The sequence below is a fragment of the Canis lupus genome, chromosome 8 (genome assembly GCF_011100685.1).
Source record: "Canis lupus familiaris isolate Mischka breed German Shepherd chromosome 8, alternate assembly UU_Cfam_GSD_1.0, whole genome shotgun sequence".
In the NCBI taxonomy this organism is placed as follows: Eukaryota; Metazoa; Chordata; class Mammalia; order Carnivora; family Canidae; genus Canis; species Canis lupus.
The window spans coordinates 56,880,230-56,897,597 of record NC_049229.1 but is presented as its reverse complement, the minus strand read 5'-3'; the positions used below and the strand labels follow the sequence as shown (position 1 = coordinate 56,897,597).

General features: G+C 35.6%; 1 pseudogene; it reads right to left on the bottom strand.

Moving 5' to 3' along the window:
• Positions 1-2,994: 2,994 nt before the first annotated feature.
• LOC100687740 lies at positions 2,995-16,243 on the bottom strand (annotated as a pseudogene).
• Positions 16,244-17,368: the final 1,125 nt, after the last annotated feature.

Here is a 17,368-nt window from a genome sequence, read left to right as displayed (position 1 = left end):
TTGTTGATCAATTCAGCTTCTGTGGTGTTTCCAGATGAGTTTTTCCCAGCCACAGTTCTGCTTAGAACAGTTTAATAATTCTCCATATGGCCAAGGTTAACTTTAAACACTTTAATCTGGCATAAATAAAAAAAAATTCTTTAGCCATTGGCCTTTGCCAATGTGTTCAGCTCTATTTCCTATCATTACTATACAAAGACCTAGGATTCAGTAAAACCAAAACACTTGCTGGACCAGATTGCATGAGAGCATTTCACACATTTCTGTTCAGTCTCAGTTCTGTTCTCATTTATTGTTTATTCTCTCTTTGTAAACCAGTAAACCTTCCATTTCTCCTTTATATCTCAGTGGTCTTTATGTTTTACCTCCTATATGAAATCTTCACTGATGCCTTCCACCCGGCAACGGTAAGATGGTTAATCTTTTCAGCCTTCTGCTGTCTCTACCATTATGTCTTACATAGCTTCTTGTCCCAAGTGTACAATAAAGCACTTAGAACATAGTAAGAGATTAATACATATTTGTTGAATGAATAAACATCTATAATCATGGATATATATATATATATATATATATATATATGGTGTTAATATTTGCTGGACACATTTATTTGATTGTTGTGCTCCTTTTTCCCAAAACTAAATAAATATTGATTGATATACCAGCACTGCAAAATTGAAAATGAATTTCTACATGATATAAGGAAATCATCATCATTTAGTAGACATGATGCTTTGAGCCCTTCAAATAACTGCTTGTCTAAGCTGTTCTTGATGAGTTATTATTTTAGTCTGCAGAACAGTGAAGGGAAATGATTTGTTTGTGTATTTATAAATAGTTTCTATGTCATGTGTGTTTGTGGGTTTTTGTGGGGAGAAGAGTGAGAAGCATTGCTATCAGAAACATAATAGAGAATGGGAGACGAAGACTATGAAAGGAAAACAAGTGTTCATGTTTTTCACCAGTGATTTTGGTTCAGAGAGCATTTGATGTTTACTAAGAAGTGTAAAACAAGTTTCAAGATTTGATAATCTAGCAAGAAGAGTAAAACAAGATTCAAGGTACAAAAATGTTTGAATCAGTCATTCATCTTAAAGTAATAGGAATGTAAAACCCAAATTGTTTTTAATTTTAAAAACAAGAAAAACTGAATTACAATGATAATGTGCTTGAATTTTTAAGTATACAAAGAATGACTACCTGATATAAATTAAAATTTTAGTCTTTGTTATTTTGTAAAATTGTACTCATTTTCTCTGTGTAATATAAAGAATTTTTTTTTAGCCTTTGAACACATACCATAAATTAGATAACTTTTCTTGGCATGCAGTTTTTCAATCACACTACTGCTGTAATTGATAATCAAAGGGAGATTGAATCCATATCTTACAAATGTAATCATAAATAGATATTTCACACTAATGTTGGCAAGTGTGATCTGAAGTATTGGACAGATGTGTAATATAAAGAGATTAAGCTGACATCCATGTTTCTGATAGTAAGGTGTGGATTCCAGAGACACAGAGAGCTAGGGAATGATGGAACTAGACATCCAAGTGTAGTGTTAAAGAATAGGTTTGGGGAGTGAAGGCAATGACTCAATTTTGTAAAACCTTCTTTTGTGATTCTTATTCCATACTGTATAATGTATTTTCATTTATTATTTTTAAAGGAAGGAAAATAATACATATTAGGTCTTGCCATGGGTCTTTTTAGAATAACCTGTGAAGTAAATATTCTTTCTAACCTTTTTATAGCCCATGTAATATTTTTTATGGGTCAAGCAATTATGTGCATATTCCTTAACAAGGATTTTCTTTTAAAAAAATAGAATTTTCTATCATGTATTTAAGATACTGTTCCCTCAGCCAGACTTGAAGGAAATCCTTGTAGGCAGGGGTTATACTCTTAGATTGGTAAGAAGATTCACTTTCTTAGACTTTGTACTGTAGAGGACCCTACGTTAGTCCTGGTTGAGCTCTGTCTTTTCCCATGGGCCATGAAGTCCATAGGGCTAGTTGGATATACTCACCCTCTGACTAAGCCTCTCATAACTGAAAATGAGCATAAATTCCAAAATCCAGGATTCAAGGTCTGGGTATGATCAAGCAACCTGTCTTATTCCTGGTCCCCTTTACCTTGCTCATACAATTCTGGTCAAGCACTTGTCTTATTTTATTCTTTGAAACGTCAGGTTCATCTTTGCCTTAAGATCTTGCATTAGATGTTACCTCTGCTTTCTATACTAGGATCTCCATTCAGAAGAATAAATACTTTCCTGAGGTCAGCTGGCTAGTTTCCTTGCTTGCTGTTTCCTTCTTTCCTTCTTCTTTTTAAAAGATTTCTCTTTCTTTCTTTCTTTCTTTCTTTCTTTCTTTCTTCTTTCTTTCTTTCTTTCTTCTTTCTTCTTTCTTTCTTTCTTTCTTTCTTTCTTTCTTCTTTCTTTCTTTCTTTCTTTCTTTCTTTCTTTCTTTCTTTCTTCTTTCTTTCTTTCTTTCTTTCTTTCTTTCTTTCTTTCTTTCTTTCTTTCTTTTCTTTCTTTCTTTCTTTCTTTCTTTCTTTCTTTCTTTCTTTCTTTCTTCTTCTTCTTCTTTCTTTCTTCATGAGAGACACACAGAGAGAGAGAGAGAGAGAGAGAGAGAGAGGCAGAGACACAGGCAGAGGGAGAAGCAGGCTCCCTGCGTGGAGCCCTATATGGGACTTGATCCTGGAACCCTGGGTTCACTACCTAATCCAAAGGCAGACACTCAACCACTGAGCCACCCAGGTACCCCTGTAGTCGGCTTTCAGGTGAAATGTCACCTCCTCAAAGAGCTTTTCATTGACCATCTATGTCAAATAAATTATTTTGTTTCTACTTCTTTTTAAAATATTTTCTAAGGTATGTATGTGTATGTGCGTGTTGGTCTATTTGTAATACAAATTCCCTGAGAGCAGAACTTTGTCTTTTTTTTGGTTGTCTGATCTTACTTATTTTGTCACTCTCAAAAAATCTCATTTTTGACTGGACTCAGACTTAGAGGTAGAAGCTCTCAGAGAGGACAGCCTCCGTCTCTTGGCAATTTGTACCTAGCATTTTTCTTTGTTCTCCTTCCTTCTCTTGGCCAAAAATTTAACATATTCTGCAGCCTCTTCCTTATTTTTCTTAGTATGCTGTTTCTTCAAAGCAATACGCCGACGTTTGTGTTGGAGGACACATTGAGTAACAAGACGCTGAATCTTGGGTGCTTTGGTTCTAGGTTTCTTAACTTCTTTGTTTAGGAGCTTTCTAACAACATACTGGTGGACATTGTCTCTTGACAGATTAAAAAGCTTTCAGATTCTGCTGGCTCTTTTGGGCCCCAGGCGATGAGGCACAGTAGTATCAGTGAGTCCAGGAGTATCCTTCTCCCCTTTTTTCACAATAACCAAATTGAGAACACTGAGATTGACATCCACAATGCAACCCCAAACAGATTTGCACTTCCTCTCTCCAGTCCTCCTCGGTCAGTAGCAGGAATGCCCCTTACTCAGCAGCAGGTGGACGGGGCCATGGGTCAAGACACCCTGCTTCATGGGGAAGCCTTGTTTGTCATTGCCACCACTGATTCGGGCCACATAACCCTTCCATTCCTCCCCCAGAGCATCAGCAACAACTTCTGCGCTCATCATTCACTTCAATGAGTTTCTGGCAGCCAGTGGCTGGGAAAAAGATGTTCAGCTTTATTCTGAAGTGGCCTACCACCTCGGAGGTGCCACGAAAAAGAGACCAGAACTTCGTCTTTTCATCATTGTCCTTGTCTTCTGCCAAACCTCTAGTGCCCAGAATGGCCCTAGAACATAAGAAACACTCAATAAACATTTGATGAATCAATGACTATTGAATGAATTATCTGGAATAATCTACATATTTGATAAATATATAATGTTTGAATGAATGAATGAATGAATGAATACATTCTTTTTTTTAAAAGATTTTATTTATTCATGAGAAAAAGAGAGACAGAAACAGAGATACAGACAGAGGGAGAAGCAGTCTCCATGCAGGGAGCATGACGTGGGACTTGATCCCAGGTCTCCAGGATCAAGCCCTGGGCTGAAGGCGGGCGCCAAACCGCTGAGCCACGCAGGCTGCCTGAATGAATGAATAAGTGAAAGGTCACATCATTTTTCTGACTCCAAAACTTATGGTCATTTCATTATTACACACTAACTATACTTTTTCTCTGAACTCAATTGTACCCTTGTGCTCTTACCGAGTTTGAGACAACAGAATGTTTGTACAGTGTAAAAAATGTCGCAGATTCTTTTCTTTCATACTCTTCTTTGCATTGTGACATGACAGTTCCTCCTGTCAATAAGTGGAACCTATCCCTCCTCCTTGTATATGGGTGAGCCATATCAAATGCTTTGCATGATGTGTCACTCTAAACATGATGGCAAGCAGAGTAGCTTTCCTCCTCTTACTGCTGTGGAAAACCCTAGGACAACCATTTTAAAAAGCCAATGCTGTTTTATTAGGTTCTGAGAAACATGTGGCACAGTCCCCTCAATTGCCCCAAGATTGACTGTCAACTGTCAAATGTATAAGGGTGATATCATTTTGGATCATCCATCCTTCAGGTGACCTTCCAAATAATCACAGCCACAAGACTGAGTTCAGTAGTTATCAAATGAGCTCGTTCAGTCCAGAAGAATTATCCAGCTAAACCAAAGAATTATGAGTCAAATACATGGTGGTGGTTGTTTTAACCACTAACTTTGAGGGCAATTTGTTACATAGAAAAAAGCTAACTGATAGTGAGACTATATGGAAAAAATAAAAACGGGGGATCCCTGGGTGGCGCAGCAGTTTGGCGCCTGCCTTTGGCCCAGGGCGCGATCCTGGAGACCAGGGATCGAATCCCACATCGGGCTCCCGGTGCATGGAGCCTGCTTCTCCCTCTGCCTATGTCTCTGCCTCTCTTTCTCTCTCTCTCTCTCTCTTTCTCTCTTTGACTATCATAAATAAATAAGAATTAAAAAAAATAAAAATAAAAATAAAAAATAAAAATAAAAACGGGACCTGCTACAACCATGCCCTTGTAATTCAAGTAGCTTCTTCTTCTTTTTTAAGATTTTATTTGTTTGAGAGGCAGAATGAGAGAGAGAGAGAGAGAGAGAGCACAAGCAGGTGCAGAGGGAGAGGGAGAAGCATATTCACCTACCGAGCAGGGAGTCCAACATGGGGCTCAATTCCAGGACCCTGAGATCATGACCTGAGCTGTAGGCAGATGCGTAACCAACTGAGCCACCAGGTGCCTCAAATTCAGTTAGCTTCTTAAAATGTAAATATTAAACTGAGATACAAAGAAATCATATTGCAATGGCCATTCCTGAATACTCTGTTAGTGAAATGCTTCATTTGTTTGACAGAAGAGGAAAGATTAGGATTTGTCTTGATATAATTGAATTTGATGAGTCACTTTTTATCTATATCATAGGTGATATTTAAGTGAAAAACCAGAAACAAGTCACAATTTAAATATTACAGAGGTAGAATTAGAATAGATAAAAGGCAGGTTTTCTCCTAGATGCTGACATTACAGGATTTGCTGTGAGTGTGTGGTAAAGTTGGAATAATAGTAGTGGGACCTCAACTTTAGAACATCCTTTTCGATCCACAGCTTCAATAAATTTTGATGTTATAAGTGATACCAAAGTTATGATTGAACATCAAGTCATTTTAATATCATGTAATGGCATATTTTGATACACACACTGAGAAACACCATATTATTTTGCTTAAGAAAAGAAGTTTTGCTGAGAAAAGTTGTGGCCTCCAAACATATTCCAATGAATGATTCCAGTACCACACTAATCTGATACTTGAATTTGAATTGCTAATATTATAAAAATTTTCTGCTTATGCTACCACTGTTTATACTTACTCTTGCTAAGCCAGATGTCTAATATCCATCCTGCACCTACACATTAAACTGCTAATCTTGGGGAAGAAAAAAAATGCAATAGCTTATTTTTGTTGTTGTTATTACAGTTGATCTCTAAGATGTAAGGATAAGACCGATTTTTATCATAATATAATTTATTATATTGGTGTGTATTCCCTTGTCTTCTAATGTTTTTCTAGGCCATCTGATATTTTGAACTATCCTGCCAATGGCATTAGGGTTCAGTCTGTAGTATTATGGCTTCCTGGATCAGAAAATCATGTATGTGATTCCCTCATCTCATATAAGTGGTCTGTCCAAGCCACTCCAAAGTCCATCTGCCAGTATAGACATTATTACTGTAATGAAGGAATGAAATGAAGTTTCTCATAATTTACTAGAAAATGAATTCTTTACATACTAACAACAACAAAAAGGAACAAAGGATTGAGAATGGAGTCTATCTTTATATCAGTCAAGTAAAGACCTTGAAATAGAGTAGAACCTTCTATACACATCCAATATCTGTTTTGCATTAATACTTTCCTCTTTCTCTCTAAGTACAGTATCTTAGAATTTCCAATGATGAAAGCCTGGATTCATCCAATCTTGACCATATTTTTTTCTGAGCGAGCCTTTGTGAAATACTTTACATTTTCCTCTTATGGTGTTTTAAAATATGTCCAAAAGTCATTGGTTCTCCTCTTCTCAAAAGGCATAGCTTAATTCTTACCCTGTCGGCTAGATTTAGTAACTATTTTCTAATTAAAGAGAATGTGGCAGAAGTGATGGCATGTGACTTTTGAGACAAGGTCCTAAAGGGCACTGTGGTTTCTTTCTTGCTCTTCCCTGGAGAAGCCAACTGCCATGTTGTGAGGATGTTGAAGCAATCCTGTGGAGATGTCCATGTAGCAAGGCAAAGAGATCTCCTTTCAACAACCATTTTGGAAGCATCTGGACCATCTTAGACACATATCTTCCAGCCCCAGTCATATCTTTAGATGACTTCAGTCTTTACCAACATTTTTACTGTGATTTCATGAAGGAACCAAAGCCACAACCCTTTAGCAAAACTGAATTTCTGACCCACAGATATAGTTCAATAATAAATGTTTATCGTTTTATTTTTTTAGTTTTTATTTAAATTCCAATTAGTTAACATACAGTGTAATATTAGAGGTGTTCAATATAGTTAGTCATTTAGTACTTCCATGTAACACCCAGTGCTCATCACAAATGAATTCCTTAATCCCCATCACCTATTTAACCCATTCCCCCACTCACCTCCCCTTTGGTAACCATCAGTTTGTTCTCTATAGTTAATGTTTATTATTTTAAATAATTATGTGTTGAGGCTATTTGTTACAGCAATAGGTAACTAATACATCCACTAGAGCAACCAGTGAATTTAATAAAACCATCAAATAAAAATGTTTCTCCAATGTTAATTGCCAATAACAATTGGCAATTGTTTCCTCTCTTGAAAATGAATAGTTTGTCTTAAATGTATTCTTCCTCCTTCCATGAAATCTTGTGAGTGTATTTTCAGGAATTTGTAAGTTTTATGATATGGGCAATTAAGAGAAGGGCTCCATGTTTAATTATAATATAAAAAGTATAGAGCTGAGAAACTATAAATATATATAAAATTAGATATAAGTATGTAAGTATGGAGTTTCCTGGTCCAAGATGTTATTAATGCAAATTTACTGACACATGAGCATCTTTCCCCCTGTATCTCTATACTGGCATGTGAGGACATTTTTTGCTTTGAAGATTTATAAAAGGAAAGAGTCTGGGATTGGGAAATGATGCTAATAGTGGGAGACTAAGTAAAATCTGAGAATGTGTGTTTCATGGCCAGCTCCTTGGATTATATTTGATTTCCTATAGTAGAGAAGGAAGGGCCATAAGCTGACTTAAACATCAAGAAAGAGTGTATCACCTAGACTGATAATCATCTGTGCTTTGCCTAGAGATGCATAGAATATGAAACCTAATTATGAAAGAGGTCTTTCATAAAAACCATCAATATCTTGTATTTCAACATATCTTGGAATACCTTGAGGTACATGGAAGATGCCTTGTAAAATATCCTAAGGGAAAGGAAGTTGAAAGTAACATAATGGACAGTGGCAGGAAGATTTTAGCAATTGGCTTGACAGGCATAACTGGGGCAAGTACACATAAAAGCAAGAGGAAAGGAGTGGGGTGGACCCCGTGTCATGATTTGCAGTGGACAGGTTGTTTGCTCATGTGAGACACTCCTTTGAGCATACCTAGAAAACCTGGGAATTCTAAAGGGGACAAATCTCTTGGTTGTTAGAAATCTTGTGGGTGAGGAAAGTGCATTTACTTATAGCTGCAATCTCAGAGGTCTTAGACACACATTCTGGTTCATAAATATGCTTCCAATTTCTAAATGTCTCTCTCCCTTTCTTTCTCCTTTCCTCTCTCCTTTCTTCATTTCTTCCTCCTCCCTTTTCTCCCCGTCTTCATGTTTCTTTCCTTCCTTCTCCCCATCCCAGCTTTTCCTTTTTATCTGTTTCTCTTCATTCTTCCTGGTGTCTAACCTCATTCCCTTTTTTTCTGTCTTTCCTTTTTTATTTTACATATTTTGATTAGTCACCTTCTAGAATCTGGATGCACTGGCTGAATTAGGTCTATGATTCCAATTGGCTTTATTGACATAGGCTCTTTGATATACATGCATGCATGCACATGTACATGCACGTGCACACACACACACACACACACACATACCCCTCCTGCTTCATTTTAGACAACTCATTCTGTTTGCTAACTCTACTAAGGGTGTTTTTGACCTCACTCTATGGCCTGTCACACATCTTTGGAATTTAGAAAATTTAGTAATCATCTTATGTCATTCCAGACTTCTGTTAGTGGAGGCTGAGTAATACCTCGGAGACTTTCTATTGCAGCAGGTTGAAACCTGGCATAAATTTTGACACCCAGATGCAATATTTCTTCCTAATTGTATGGCTCATAGTTACTTAATAATGCATTGTTTTCCCAAATAAAACTCAGCGGAGGTACAACATCTGGTTTCTAGTGAAAAAGCTAACTTAATTTACTCAAATCCCTGGTGTGATTTACAAAGCACCAAAGAAGGTGGAACGCTTTGACACATTGTAGAATACTGACTAACTGTGTCTACATTGGCAAGGGTTTTCTAAATGGCTCATTTAAAGCAATCAGGGAATCTTTTATTTGGTACCTCCCTGACAGCGAAAATGTTTACATTTCTAAATGAAAACCTTTTTCTTTGGGTGAAAACATTTCCAAAAAAAGTAAGTGCTTTGGTCATTACAAGCAAAGACAATGTTTTCCTTTGAACAGTGGTGATTGTAAAATGTTTTCCAAATATCCCCAAACATTATGAGGCAAATGTAAGTATTTGATAAATTCTTGGCTCTGAGTATTAGTAAAATTTCAAGCAAGTTCAGATTTTTAAATAGGCTATCAATTCTTGCAGTAGAATAGTTGGATGTTTGAAAATGCATCCAAACTATAACAATGGAAAATTGATTGCTGATGTGAAAAAAATCATCAGGGTTATTGATATCGACCTTCACTTTTTATAAATTACTAACAAAACTGTTTCACTGTTGTATTTTTAATTAAATTTGCTTCTTTGACATGGTGAACTCCGACTTTGAGGCTATCTTCTGCACAATGTGGTAGGTACTATCAAAGAAAAAGTCAAAATTTGGCCTTGAGCAATAAAAATATCTTTTCCATAGTCATTTTTTTACCTTGCATGATAATTATTACATGGAGGGAAACAGGTGGTTAATCACTAGGTTTTATGCTTGTTGAGTTCATCATAACACAATCAGCGAAGTCCTAGTGAGATAAATAAACAAAACTAAATTTTCTACAACAAATATAGATGAATAAATATAATTTCCTACGAAAATAAATAGGAGCTATTGCCTTAGTTTAAATGATGATAGATAACTGCTAGTCATTGAGTAAAGGCAGAAGGTCACATGAGAAATTCTTATAAAATTTACAGTTTTACAATAGAATATGTGTAAAATTGATATGAAGTGATACCATTGTGGCTAATTATAATCTTAGGTACATCAAGGTACCTACTCATTAATATTTTTCAGATTTTGTCTTTATTTATATATCAGTTCCCAAGGTCAGTGTGTGCTTCATTCACATAGTCTTGTGTCAACATGTATATTTAATATTTGCATCTTTGGTTGGCTTTTAAAATCAACAATGAATTGGAAGAATTCAAACTTTAAGATTTTCAAAATCTACGTCTGTTAATAAATTATGTTACGGTCTCTCACATAAATTATCTCCCGTAACTCTTTACAACTGCCTCATCCCATAATATTACTGTTCCTTTGTGGCAAGATGAAGCAAGTCAGAGTGCGCTAAGTTGCATTGGAATTTAATAAAAAGTGAGAATATTTGTTCCATCTGATTATTTACATTTACTCATTTATTTTTTTAAGGATTTTATTTATTTATTTATGAGAGGCAGAGACACAGGCAGAAGGAGAAGCAGGCTTCATGCAGGGAGCCCGACGTGGGACTCTATCACAGGTCTCCAGGATCACACCCTGGGCTAAAGGCAGTGCTAAACCTCTGAGCCACCCAGGCTGCCCTTCTCCTTTAATAACATTTATGTTTTAACCTGATTCTCTCATTGAATGTAATATTCCAGTCAGCTCTATGACAAAATTATATTTTATACTGATTACCAAATTGAGCCTTAGTTTTCTTGTATTTTAAATACAATTACTTACCTTTCAAGATGTTTTATGTGTATTAAGTATAATACATGTAAAGATTCTTGGCACTTATTAAATGTATACCTAGACACTGTGCCGTTAAGTAAGGAGTTATACAAGAAGATATTGCTGATTAATTCACACTTTGCATATGGACATATACAGGCCATTTCCTACAAATATTGTGAAAATCACATAACAGATATAATGATGACTTCCAAAAATAAGTGCTATCTATTTTCCTGTTCTGTTGGTATTTTGCTTTAATTATCCTAATTTAAGTTGGTCACACAAAACAGTATTTATTCATTGAACACACATTTTGTGAGGTCCTATTATGTTGCTGGTACATTTCTAGAAGGTGATATGTAATAGTGAATCAAAAACAACCTCACAAAATTTGTCTCACAAATTTATATCCTAATGGTGCAGGGAGAAGAGATATACAAAGGAACACATAATACAGCAGGATGATAATAGATAGTTGTATCTGTCAAGGTTCTCCAGAAAAACAGAACCATTAGGGTGTGTGTGTGTGTGTGTGTGTGCGCGTGAATAAAGAGATTTGTTTTAAGGAATTAGCTGATGTGACTGTGGGGGCTGACAAGACCAAAATTTATAGGGCAGGAAAGTCAGACAAGAGGTGATATTACAGGCTTGTGCGGAAGGCCTGTAGGGCAGGCTGGCAGGCTGAAGGTTCAGAAAGATTTCTATGTTAACAGTCTTGAAACAGTTTTTTTCTTCCCCAGGAAACCTCAGTTTTTGCTTTCATTTTCTTTTTTTGTTTTGTTTTTGTTTTTCAGTTTTTGCTTTTAAGGCTTTTAGTTAATTGGATGAAGTTCACCCATATTATGAAGGGTGATTTTAACTTAAAATCAGCTAACTGTAGATGTTAATCATGCCTACAAAATGACTTTATAGCAACATCTAGGCTTAGTGTTTTACCAAGCAACTGGGCACAGTATTGGAACCAAGCTAACACAGAAGTCACAATAATTTGGTGGGGGTGGGGGTGGGGGGGGTATAAAGCATGATAAAGAAATGAAGTGATGGGGAAATATAAGTATTATTTCCAATAGGCTAGTTAAAGAAGACCTCTCTGATAAGTCAGTGTTCCAACAGAAGTTCAACTAAGTGAGGTGTCAGCTATGGACAGATGGTTGAATAAAACATTTCACCTAGAGCAAAGTCCAAAGGCCTTAAGATAGGAACATGGTTAGCACAGTTTATGAATAGCAAAGAGAACATTTCACTTAAGGAGTAAAGAAAAGAGGGAGTGGTAGGAACATAAAGTAAGAGAAGTAGCCTAGGACAAATTGTGTAAGAATTTCTAGGTCATGGTAAACTTTGGCTTCTATTTTGAGTGAGATAAGGAACAGATGGTAGATGTAGAGCAGAGGAGATATCTACTGCAAGCCATACCCCTAGTACATAAAGGATGTAAATTAGTGACTCCAGCAGAAATAAGTTTGTCTTCGAGTATAATGGTAATTGGTGAATAGGATATGCACCATGAAAAAAGAAGAAAACCAAGGATGACCTCACATGTTTCTTTAGCCTAAATTACTAGAAAACTAGAATTATCGTTTGCTAAAATAGAAAGCAAAGACAGAGTTGATTGGGATGGGAGAGAGTAAAGAGTTAATTTGGAGATGCTTCTTGAATATCCAAGTAGAGAGGCTCAGTAGGAAGTGAGGAGTAGCTATTAGATAAAGACATGAGACTTTTTAACTTATCACATTGTTTAAACTAATGGGAGTGAAATAATAACTTGTAAAGATTAGAAAAAATAATTTAAAAAACTAAGTCTTGGGACACTTCAATGTTTAGAGTTCAGGAAAGTGAAAAGATCCAACCACAACAATAGCAAAAACAACAAAGTTGAAGCTGGATAAACATCTAAAATTTAGGAGTGTAAACAAACATGTCTGAAAGTTCTAGTCAAGGCTGTATTTCTTAAACTAGTGTAGAATTCTCCTCAATGAGTAAATTTTATGTTCAAATATATTTTCAGCATCCTTTGTATTATATTGCCCTACATGAAATTCTTGAATGAATATTTCTATATTAAAAGTTCTGTAGAAGGGGCAGCCCGGGTGGCTCAGCGGTTTAGTGCCTACCTTCAGCCCAGGGCCTGATCCTGGAGTCCTGGGATCGAGTCCCACGTCAGGCTCCCTGCATGGAGCCTGCTTCTCCCGCTGCCTGTGTCTCTGCCTTTCTCTTTGTCTGTCTCTCATGAGTAAATACATAAAATATTAGAAAAAAAAGTTCTGTAGAAACCTAATAACAAATGAACATATTTAAACTGTTCAACACAGCATTAAAAATTTTTTTGATCATGGAAGCCTTTTGTTTTTAATAGCAGCTGATTAATTACATGGCCCCAAAACTTTTGTTCCTCTGCTACATTCTAGTCCAATACCCATTTTTATGTGATTTTCCTATTCCTCTAAAACTAATAGTTAATAGCATTGTCTCCTATTATTTTTTGGCACATATAATAATGGAGATGGGGAGAAGTGTCTAGATTTGGAATATCTTTTTAATTTCAAAATGAATAGAACTGGGTCATAAATGAAGGATGAAGGCAAGGGAGAGAGACAATTAAGGGTGATTAAAAGATTGTGGACTTAGCAGTTGCCTGTAACTGAGATGGGAAGGGCTTTGAGGATAAATATGAGACCAGGATTGCTTTGTAGGGTAGAGACTAAGTTAAATTTTATCCACTTGAAGATGTCAAAAGGCAACTGAACATTTGAGTCACACTCAAAGAAAATTTATTACTAGATAAATTTGGGAGTGACGAGCATAAGGTATTATTTATGTTCTGAACTGAATGAGATGACTGAGGTGGAATATAGAGAATAGCAGAAGCATTTAAGTCTGCATCTCTCCTCAACACAGAGAACTGTTATAGATGGACCAGGAATGACAGTGATTTTCTGGTGGAAGTTTTGATCTCCTCTTTATAACAGTAGAAGACCAAAGTCAGTAGTAGAGGAGAAAATATTACCAACATGTGAATCACTTGCTATGGTCACTTATAATCTTGTGATGGATGGTTCAAAGAAAATAATTTCAAGTTCCATCTTTTCCACCTCTTTCTAATCTAGTCCTGACAGCCCTCTCTCTCCTCTCTTCTCCCTTTCTCTCTCTCCATCCTAAACAGTTTATCTAATGTGTCATTGAAAAAGTGTCTTACATGCAATATGTGGGGAGTTGAAATGTTCACTCAGAGCATTTAATTATACTTTAAAATTTCTTCTAATCAAATCATTTAAAATATGAGATTCTGGGTAGTTCATTTATTGAAGAATTCTTTTCAGTAGATATTTTTCCTCCTGTGCATTTCCTTAACCAATTAGAGAAGTTGCGTTATTTTGTAAATACAGTCATTTTTGTCAAATTTCACTTGGAATGCTTTTGCATTTTTGCCTTTGTTTCTTTTTTCGGCATTGATTGCTGTTTGGCTTCATCAAATTAATGGTTTTGGAATCATTACACACAGTCATAGATTTGGGACGCAGTCATCAACATGAAGGGAAGGCTGATAACACTTGTTAAAAGACTTGAATAATTGTGTTTATTTTTAAATGCAAAATTAAGTAGAGGAAAGTCAGAAAGTCAGATTTCATTAATATTAAGCAACTATTCTCATCTTTGCAGTTGCAGGAAAAAGGCAAGAAATCAGCTTCACATTTCTCTACTGCAGAATGATAGTGTTGCATTTGTGGGGACTGCTTGCTTCTGCATGGGAAATGAAGTTATCCAGTGCTTGGGCATGTGGTGATAGGTCCAAAATAGTGCATGTGATATAGACAGTGTTTTCCCCACACTACACAAAGAAAGCAGTCTCTGAGAAGTTAAGTGGTGTTCTGACTGAATAATTACTAGGATAAGGTTTAAGCACCCATTTCTTAGCTGCATATAGCAAGATCTTTCTATGGCATCACCTTTCAGTATACCCAGCTCTTACGATGACTGGCTGATTCTCCTGCTACATGGCCATGGCCTTCCTCTTGTTGCATGCTGATTAAAAGAAGTCATGCAATTAGTACAGGTCCATTAAAAAAAAGAATCACTGTAAGAAAATAGAATCAAACCATTGATGCTTATCAGACTCTGACAAATCTAACTGCAACCAACATATGCTCTTTGCATGTAGATTTAAAACAATGAAAAGTCTGAAAGTCTGAATTCTAAGGAATTAAAATTTTGCCAGGGCACATAAAAGTGCTCAACTTTGGTGGTGCTTCACTGAAATAAAATGGACCAGGCCTGGGGCACCTGGGTGATACGGTCATTAAGTGTCTTACTCTTGGTTTCAGTTTGGGTCCTGATCTCAGGGTCATGAGATTGAGCCCCACTCTCTCTCTCTCCCCCCACCCCGCCCCTTCCACTCATGCTATCCCTCTAAAATAAATAAATCTTTAAAAATGAATGAATGAGTGAATGAATGAATGAATGAATGGGCCGGGCCCAAGAGCACATAGAAGAGCTATCAATAAAAAGACATATTTTCTGATGTTGCAAGTATTTCATGACCCCTGAAAAAAAATTTCAAAAATAGAGGAATATTTCAAAAGATAAGAAAATCACCTCTAATCTTTAAAAAGAGACACCATGGAAGATATCTGTGGCATACTTTCAGTGCGTTTTTTTTATACCACTGATCCCATATTTGTTTTTTGTTTCCTGCTACATTTTATTTGTTGCCACATTTTATTTTAAATGTATTACCAACTTACTAAAATTTGTTAGTTAATACACAAAATAATAATAAATATTATCACATCATACATAACTGCTCTATAATGCATTTTTTTTTGTTGCCCTTCTGTTGAGATTTAGTATGTCTCACATTTTTTGTGAACAAAACCGTGATGAACATGTTGATTAAGTGTTACATTTAAAATCCTTAAGACTTAAATATGGAAGACATTTTTTTTTAATTATGTAACATTTCCTCACATTTATCATTCAAGTAGACACAATCAGGAATAAAGGGAATTCCATTTTAAAAGCCCATTGTTTGGACTAGTTGATGGGAAATTGCCAATATTATGAAATAATTCGCTGAACTAAAATAAAAGCTGATGGGTCTGTATAGATGCAATGACAAGTGTGCTTTGATTCCAACATTTTGAAATTTGTTCAACCCTAGGCCTGGTGATATAGGCCAATACTGTTACAAATAATTTTTAGTATAATTAAGTCTAATCTCTTCAGAAATAACTTTTGCTTTCTAGTTAAAACATGACTGAACCGAATACCTTCATGGATCTTTTTCTGGAAGTCTTGTTTTTCCCTTTAGGGATGAGGTTAGTCATTATGTTGTAATTTTGATTATATGTAGAATGTTCATATTTATGTAGTTGCTGACACCTCTTCCTGTCATGATTCAAATGGACAAGAGTGAGTAGATAATAATGGTGATTTATTATAATAAAAGTAAACAAATACCTTAAATTCATCGAAAGGAGAAGCTTTACTCTGAAGACAGGTGGTATATTTAGGGCCACTTATAACTTTTATAGCATTTTCAATTTCCTTCTGCATTTTTCTCAAACAGAAATGTTTGATAACCCTAATAAATATGGAAAAATTAAATAGAAACTGGTGAAATTTGGAAGTTTTTGGCCCTGTGAGCAAATGACCAAGAAAGAATTCTTGAGATGTTTTTGGTGCAAAAAGATGATTTTTTATTGCATGAGGACAGGACCCGTGGGCAGAAAGAGCTGAACTGGGATTATGAGGAGTCCCTGATTATATACTTTTTAATTAGTGGAGGTTAGGAATAGCATAAGTCTCTAAGGAATTTGGAAACAAGGCTTTCAGGACCTTGAGGGACTATCTGCTGCTAAGATAAGATTACTTTTAGTTTTTAAAAAACATAAACATTAAAGCACTGAGGCAGCCATGAGTTCCTTGAGGAAGGTCACACTCTGCATATTTCAGGTATCTATCAGTGGGCTGAAAGCTGTAAGGAGATTTAATTTAAGCTACAGTTCTCCTCCCTTTGTTTTCCTCATCAGAGAAAATCTTATTAATTATCTTAAAAACTAATGTAAGTAGAAAGGAACTTTGATTATTTATTGACACATAATATATTGATTAGTTGGCATGTGTAATTTGTCCTGTTCAAAACCGTATCAGAAATTTAAATATTCCAAAATCTAGGTATTAATAAGTTGTATAACATGTTCATTGGTCCACTAGTGAAGATATGGATATCTGGATTCCTACTTATCTCTTGTATATATAGATCAGATCAGAGTGATAATTGTATAGATGGTGATGGTGAATTGTCACAATGAAAATTATATTATGCAAATGCCTTCTTTTTTATTAGAATGAACCTCTACAGTGTTTTAACTAAAATATATCCTGATTTGTTGAGTATTTATATGCATTGTATACTGAATTAAATAGGTTTGAATTCCCAATATATTAACAAATTGATTCTTATCAGAGGGGAGGTAGATGGGGGGGGATGGGCTAAAAGGATGATGGGAATTAAAGAGTACACTTATGATGAGCACTGAATGTTGTATGTATGTGATGAATCACTAAATTCTGTACCTGAAGGTAATAATTTACTGTATGTTAACTAACCAGAATTTATGTAAAACTTAAAAAAAGTATTCATATATCAAGTATAATAAAATCGTAGTTTATATTTAA